Raw genomic sequence first — 8,840 nt, 5'->3', positions numbered from 1 at the left:
TGATCTGATTGATAAATTTCAGGGAAAAGCAGATATATCTTAAAGGGACATCAAGAGCTCCAACTAGAGATTTTGTGTGTTGAAATTGGCGGTTCTCAGACCACACATCAGAATCAGCTCCGAGAACTTTCTAGAATACATTTACTTTGCCCTGCTCTTGGGTTCTGACTAGGTCTGTGGGAGATATGAAGCTGCATTTCTCATGTATTCCTGGTTACAACTGCTTGCCTGGAGCCACACTTAGAACTATTGAGCTTTTGTTCTAAAGGCAACACTGGTTATGGGATAGAAAAGCAGGAACACTTACTTCACAGGCTACCTGGCCCCTCTGACAGTGGTAACTACAATAGCAACTATTCAAACCATCTTCAAAATGCAGTATCTGCCCCCACTTTACCTTCTGAGGAGTGTGCTCATGGGTAGTGGGTATGGGTGTAGGGGCGCTGTGCAGAGGTGGCATGCATGTGTGCATCCTTTGTTAACCACCCTTCCCCCTTAGTCTTTGAGAAGGGTCTTTCGACCAATCAGTCCCACAGCTTGCTAACATAGCTGGTCTGGTTGGCCAGCTTTGCTCTGGGGAATCCCTTGTCTCTGCCTTTTATGGTTGGAATGACAGGTGAGCTGCCACACCCACCCACTGTTTATGTGGGTTCTGGGAAGCCCACAACCTTTCACCCTACAGCATAAATGCTTTGACCTCTGAGTCGTCTTCCCAGCTTTCATGTTGTGTTCTTTGTATCACTGCTAGATTGGCGAGGCACAGGGCCTGCTCTCCAGTGCTGCATCCAGTGAGGAATGAGACCAGTTATGAATAGCCCCTGGACATCCACGGGGTCCCTGGCAGCTGGCCCTACCAGAGCCATCCCCGTGTTCTGGAGGGCAGGTCTGTGAGTGGCATGGCTATCCACAGGTCTCTGTCTCTTTTGCTCCTCCCCTGTGCTTCCTGGATTCGATTTTTGTGAGTCCTAGGCGTAAGATAGCATTGCCCACTAAGCCAGGCATCTAGCTAGGATGAACAGGTTTGCCATCTGCTCTGCTCTTGACTGATATTAAAAACGCCACCACCACCAAGGTGTCTCTTTGCCCATTGTCAGGGGGGCAGGTTGGTTTGGTTTGACACACATACACACAGAGAAAGAGAGAGAGAGAGAGAGAGAGAGAGAGAGGAGAGAGAGGGAGGGAGGGAGGGAGGGGGGAGGAGAGAGGGAGGGAGAGAGAGAGAGAGAGAGAATGAGTTTGAAGTCAAGTTGGAGAAGTAGCTTGGATAGAGAGAGAAAGGTAGAGTGTAGTATAATTCTGCCTCACAGTTTTGGTCACACATTAACTGACCTCAGCAAGCCTCTTGGTCTCTTATGTAACACGGGGATAATACATTCATAATAAAATTTACTTGATGAAATTGGGAAGACAACACAAGCTGATTTACAGGAAGTACCCCAGGGGTGTTGTCTCATGTCCTGTGTGTCCTGTCACTGCACCAACTGTCCCTCTTAGTCAAGCTTCAGGTTAAGCTTTCTTTCTTTTTAAAAATTAATTAGCTCGTTAATTAATGTGTATGGGACTTTTGTCCACATGTATGTCTGTTCATCACATGTGTGCCTGATGCCCTCAGAGGCCAAAAGAGGACATCAGATCCCCTGAGAGCTACCAGGTGGGTGCTGGGAATTTAACCTCTGACCTCTGGAAGAGAAACCAGCGCTCTTAACCGTTGAGCCATCTCTCCACTCCCTAGGTTGAGTTTTCAAACCACATCTTTTGAAACCTGCTTTTAATTCCCTCAGTGGCATCTCCGTGCTTTGTGACAGCATTGCTTTAGCCGGCAGCTCATGCTGACTGATATGTGGGACATCTCTAATACCAGATTTATTACTTGTTAACATTCCTGTGGTTTCCGTAAAGCTTGTATCTGGAAAACTCCACTTTCAAAGACTTACTTTATTTTTCATTCTGTGTGTTTGCTTGTGGGTATATGCACCCCATGGATGCCACCGGGTCATGTTGCCATGGCTCTGGAGTTACAGTGATCGACTGTGAGCTTGCTCAGTGTGGGCTCTAGGAACTGAAATCAGTCTTCTGTCAGGGGAGTACATACTTGCAATTGCTAAGTCATCTCTCTAGCTCCCTAGACAACTCATTATTAATTAGAAGTATGGGTACTACGTCATCTGCAATAGATTCAGAAACATAGTTGTTCATGATTTTTTTTCTCTTGTTTATTATTATAATTATTCTCTCTCTTGATTTTGTCAAGAAATGATTAGCTAGGAACTACACCAGGCCTTTTGATATTATGGGAAATTTTTGATGCTTCTATAATTGATATTTTAATTTCACATATACTTATTACATACTTTTGTCTTAGTCATTGTTCTGTTGCTGTGAAGAGACACATTACCGTGGCAACTGTTATCAAAGAAAACATTTAATTGGGCTCTGTTGTCATTGTGGCAGGGAGCATGGTGGCTTGCAGGCAAACATGGTGCTGGAGGGTAACCGATAGCTCTACATCTGGATTCATAGGCAGCAAGAAGAGAAAGAGCCACTGGGCCTGGCTTGAGCTTCTGAAACCCCCAACCCACACCCAGTGACACACCTCTTTCAACAAGGCCACGCCTAATTCCTGTCAAGTAGCGCCATTCCCTAGTGACTAAGTATTCAAATAAATAAGCTTATATGGGGGCCATTTCTATTTAAAGTAGCACTGTAAACTTCAATAATCTAGTTTCAAAGTCAGGTCTAAATACAGGGGTGAGGAGTTTTGTTGAGGATTTTAGCAATATCTCATAGCTAATAGCTATATGAATATGCCAAGGGGAACCCTTTACTTGGATGAAAATCTTGGTAATGAGTGATTATTAATTCAAAAAGGATATTTTATAATCAATGTATTTATGGGTCTATGTGAGTCAGTTGCTTATCAGTGTGTTTGTTTAATGCCAGGAATAAAGTTTTAAAGATTATTTCAGAAGGGTTGTCTTCTGTGTAGGCAGAATTTCAGACCTTAAATCTCTCTTTAATTATGCCTTTCACACTTGGCTTCATGACTTTGTATGTGTGCCCTGGTATACATGTGCTTTATGCAGAGAGTCCCTATTTGTTGGACACATTTCACATTCAGATTCATTTCTCATGTTTCGTGACTCCAGGAACATGACTGTGAACTGGTTAATCTTTACAGACAACTTGACTGGACTTAAACTTATCCAGGAGATTGGTAGGTGTGTCTGTAAGGGGATTTTCAGAGACGATTAATTGATGGGAAAAACCCATCACAAGGTGGGCAACGCCATCCCATGAGCTGAGCCCAGATATACTAGAAGGGTGAGAGGAGACAGCCAGCTGAGTATATCAGCAATCTCCTTCCCTCTCTGCCTCTTGGCCTGTCATGACATGTTGCTCAATTACACCCTGTCCACTAGGCCCTTTCCATCCACCCCACCTTGCCCTGTCCACCAGGGCCTGTCCACTGTGCCCTAAAGAAACCCTTCCTCCTCCATTTCTGTCAGGTATTTTGGCCATAGCAATTATAGACTGATGAACACAAGAACCAGAAGTTAATTTTCGGTTTGCAAGAGGAAAAAAAAGACATACATTAAAGCTAATAATGACTGACCTCCCAGCACATCTGACCCAAGCACATCTCAGTTTTCTAGCATAGTTCACAAGCCTTTAAAAAAATAGCTTGAAACAACACCTTCTATATAAAAATACAGTTCTAATCAAATACTAAGTATAGCAGTTGTGACTTCTGTAGGAACATTCCAAACTGAAAGCCCACGAGTGGGAAACGGTGCACTTGTCTGACCACACTGCGTAGGCAGCAGAACTGAAAGCCCACCCGAGATGAGCCAGGTCATGTGACTCTTACCTAGGGATTTGTATGATAAATGAATGGATGTTTTTCCTATCCAAAGACATGTTCATAATATGAAAAATACCAATTTTTTAAAAGAAGATAATCTCAGATGGGCACAGCACTTATGTTTATAATCCTAGTACCGAAGAGGCTAAGACAGGAAGGGAGAGGGCCATGCATTCAAATCCAAGGCCAGCCTGGGCTACATAGTGAGTTCAGTGGTAACCTAAGCTAAGATGAGAACCTATCTCAAAAATAAAAAGAAAGAAAAAATATTCTTGGTGGGATAATTAAGACCCTAGAGACCAAAGAGAAGCTTTGAACAAGAAGCTAGGAAAATTTCAGTCATTTTAAAACAAGTTTTAAATAGCAGCTACAGATTGCAAAACCACTGTAATTTTGCAAACTATATTTTATAGTTCTAGAGAGATCTAATTAGCTTTTACTTGGGGGAAACAATTCAATGGGCCTTTGGAGAATGAGAACACAGACACATAGACACACAGAGACACACAGACACAGAGACAGACACAGAGACAGACACAATCACAGACACAGACACAGACACACAGACACAGAGACACACAGACACAGAGACACACACAGACACAGAGACACACACAGACACAGAGACACAGACACACACAGACACACAGACACAGAGACACAGACACTCAGACACACACAGACACATAGACACACACAGACACACAGAGACACACACAGACACACAGAGACACACACAGAGACACACAGACACAGAGACACACAGACACAGAGACACACAGACACATAGACACACACAGATACGTAGACACACACAGACACACAGACAGAGAGTGTATAGATATGACAAGGACAGAGCTACTCGTGGAGGCTGTAGGTCAGTGGTAGGGCTTGACTAATATGCATGAAACCTTGGGCTCTTTCCCTCTATCCGTAGCAACACACACACACACACACACACACACACACACACACACACACACACACCCCATTCTGTTAAGTGATTTCCTGGTTATTCTCCTTGTGGGGACCCCAAAGTCATGGCAGAGGATTGTTTCGGTTGCCTAGACAACTATGAGGCACTCCAGGATAACAAAACCTGCTGCCAGGGTTTGGATTTGTGTCTAGTTTTGAACTCAGGACAGGTAATTACTTTTGAGAAAGGTAACTTTCTAAGACCAAATCAAGATCAGATCCTCCCCATGGCTACCAAGAGGGGCTTCAGAATTCAGGCTGTCTGACTAACTAATCTGTCTGTCAGCTTTCTGCCATCTGGACTCTGTTCTTTTCCTTCCCTGACTGCAATATCCCCGCGCGAGAGAGGCTCCTTAGCTGTTGTGACATTTCAGTCCCAAATGCTGGAGAAGGAAATGTTTCTCTTCAGGGTTCGCCTAAGCGTTGAGGGAAATGACTCAGGCTTTGGCGGTGATGGCCCCTTCTGCCCAGTCTCTTTCAGCTCCTGAGGGAATGAGAACCTCCTTCCTGGAGTGAAAGTGACGGAGAGGGCGGGTGCCCCATTCCCAGTTCAGCACCCCTCCTGCTGACATCTGTCTGACATGACTTTGTGCTGATGTCACTGTCAAATCATCACAAGTCTGCACTAAGAATGCTTACCCCACCCACCCCCAAACCCCTTGGGGACGTTACTCATAAAGGTTAGAGCAACAAAACAGACAGGAAATATCACTGTTGGTGTGGTCGCTCCTTTCAAAGTGTGTGTAGTTTGGTCTTTTCTGGGCTCATGCTCTGTAAGTTGTGTTCTGAATCTTCCCATAAAAACGGGGAAATAAATAAACCTCAAATTAAAATTATTTTGTTCTTTGTTTCATTTGTTCTGATGGATGGAAGTCTATCCTACTATCATCAATAATCTTTCACAGATCATGAACTTCTGCATTTGGGAAGCAGAGGCAGGAGGATAACCTCATTTTGAGGCCAGCCTGGGCTACATAGGAAGTTCTAGGACATCCATGGTTAGATAGCAGATCCTGTCTCAAAAACAACAACACAACAACACAACAACAATAACAACAACACACACACAAACACACACACACACACAAACATGTCTGCACTCACACACACACACACACACACACACAAACATGTCTGCACTCACACACAAGCTTAAAATCAATACTTTTAAATAGCAAATAGTTTCAAGCTGTATTTACATGTAAAAATTCATGATTATACATATGTTACTCCTAGGATGAAAATATTTAATATAAAGAACAATATAGATACAAGGCATTGTCTAAAACCAAATAAAAATGTCATTTTTGGGTTATTAAAAATGTTTATATAGGGGTTGGGGATTTAGCTCAGTGGTAGAGCGCTTGCCTAGGAAGCGCAAGGCCCTGGGTTCGGTCCCCAGCTCCGAAAAAAAGAACCAAAAAACAAAAAAAAAAAAAAAAATGTTTATATAACCAAAAAAAATATATCTTTGCACTCAGGTTCAGGATTCCTTGTGTGTGCCCAATGGTTTCTAAAAGGCTTTTTACAGTCTTAAAGCCTTGAAAAAGGCTATGATCTTATAGGGAAGTAAGTCTACATATCATCTTTCTCACATTCAGAGCCACACACACAGGTGGGGTGGGGAGGAACACAGAGAGAAATAGGAATAGAGAGAAGAGAAAACAGGCAGTATTCATCCATGTTGAGTAGGACTTTCTTTTTGCTGGTACCAATCAAAACCAGACTCAAACGTCAAACGTGAGCTTTCTCTGCGTGGCAGCCATTTCGAACAGTCCCAAAGGTCCCTGAGCTTTTCAAACTTTGTGAAGCAAAAGCCCCAGGTTGTTTTTGTTGTCATCGTCATCATCTAGGTTTTTGAGATCAGGTCTCCTACTCTGGAAGCCTGGAACTCACGGTGATTCTCCTGCTTCAGCCTCCTAGGTGCTAGGGTTACAATCATGAGCCATGACTTGGGGGTTCCAAATCCCTGTTTTTTTCAGAGTGTATGGATAGCGTGTAACACTAGAAGCCCAGCAGATGTCTCTGGTGAAAGGATAAGGTTTTTAATCTCCAGCAGAAAAGAAAAAGTTAGCGTGCGGTACTCCAGAGGGCTAGGCTTCTACGATCGGCCCCAGCAAGTCATATAACTAACCAGGGGCTGCTGTTTTAAGGGTTAAACTCTTGAGCACACTTAAATCTGTATACATCAGAGCACTTCGAAAGATGGGTTCTTCCTCCCAGATGCTTATAGGATCACACATGCATTTAAGAAAAAGCAGTTGTTTATAAGCTTAAGACAAAGACTCAACGCAAACAACAAATTAATGAGCCTTTACCCCGAGAAACTGCTACACTCATGGAGCCCACAGTGTTCTTGCCTGCTGTACTCCCACCTCCCCTGCTTCTAAGAGACGCCTCCTGGGTGGGGCTCACAATGGGGAGCACAAGCTTCCCTGCAGGAGGGTGCTGGCTTATTTGGGTGGGAAGCAAGACACGTGTTTCAGCAAAAGTATACATTTCTGAGAGAGAAATGGGTGACCTTTATGTTCTGGAAAGCTTTGCTTTAAATAATGAAGGCAAGCTAAATATATTCCCGGGTTTAGATCTGCATGACAGAATTCTTTGCAGCAAGCTCGCTTTCAAGAAACACTGAAGGAAGCGGCCCAGATGGCATTTTGAATCAATAGGAAGAAAACCCAGAGCACCAGAAATGGTAACTGTGTATAAATAAGAGTTCTGTCTTAGGGTTTTACTGCTGCAAAGAGACACCATGACCAAGACAACTCTTAAAAAGGACATTTAATTGAGGTTGGCTTACATTTCTGAGGTTCGGTCCATTATCATCATGGCAGGGAAGCATGGCAGTGTCCAGACAGGCCTGGTACTGGAGGAGCTGAGAGTTCTACATCTTGTTTTGAAGGCAAAGAGGAGAAGACTGTCTTATAGACAGCTAGGAGGAGGGTCTCAAAGCTCACCCCCACAGTGACACACTTCTTCCAACAAGGCCATACCTCCCAACAGTGCCACTCCCTATGGGCCAATCATATTCAAATCATCACAACGGAGAAATGCATTTTCATTTTTTTTTCTAGTCTGCACTTACAGTTGTTTATTTTTGAGACAGTCACATGTATCTAGGCTTGTAAGACTCCCTATGTAACTGTGGATGACCTTGAGCGCTTTGATCCTCCTCTTGGGTCTTCCGTCTAGGTACTCAGATTACAGTGAGAACCACCATGTTCAATTTGTGCAGTGCAATTATCTTAGAAGATTCTCTGAAGCACAGGAATAGAAGATGGTACAAATAGAATGTTCTTCCTCCAGACTCAGACTCCACTTAAAACTGGTTCGCTCAGGCCTTGTCAAATCCCATAGTCTCTAAACGATTATGACTACTTGTTGATAGGATGTTGAAATGCTAGGTCTTTGTTTTAGATGTAGATTTATTTTAGAATTCTTTTTTTTCTCATCTCTTACCTCTTCTTTCTCCTCCCTCCTTTATCTCCTCTGTAGCCCTCCCTTGACCCTTCCCACACTGTGCGTGCATGCGTGCGTGCGTGATTGTTTTCTTTCCTCAGGCGCTATCCACTCGAGATTTTGAGGCAGGGTCTCTCACTGTGACCTGAAATTTGATGTTTAGACTGGGCTGCTTGACCAATGAGCCCCAAAGGATCTGCCTGTCTCTACATCCTCGGGGCGGGATTACAAACCTGCACCCCCATGCCTGGTCTCTAACCACAGCTGCTTGGACCAAGTTCATGAACGAATGCTTAAATTAGCAGTTACTTCAGCCACCTGAGGCACCTCCCCAGCACCCACACCAGTGCTTCCTGAGAGAAGTCATGACACCTCAGAATGACTTTAAAAGGCACTTTAGCTTTGCTTTATACCCAGTGTCTCATAATATGTGTCTAAGAAATAATGGCTATAGGCCATTTAAGCCAATTTAATAAATAAGCCTGTTTCTTTTTTAAATCCAAAAAGTACTTTTCTGAGGTTAACAAATGGCAAACCAATTTAA

This window comes from Rattus rattus, chromosome 10 (genome assembly GCF_011064425.1).
Source record: "Rattus rattus isolate New Zealand chromosome 10, Rrattus_CSIRO_v1, whole genome shotgun sequence".
Taxonomy (NCBI): domain Eukaryota; kingdom Metazoa; phylum Chordata; class Mammalia; order Rodentia; family Muridae; genus Rattus; species Rattus rattus.
This window is presented reverse-complemented; position numbering follows the sequence as displayed.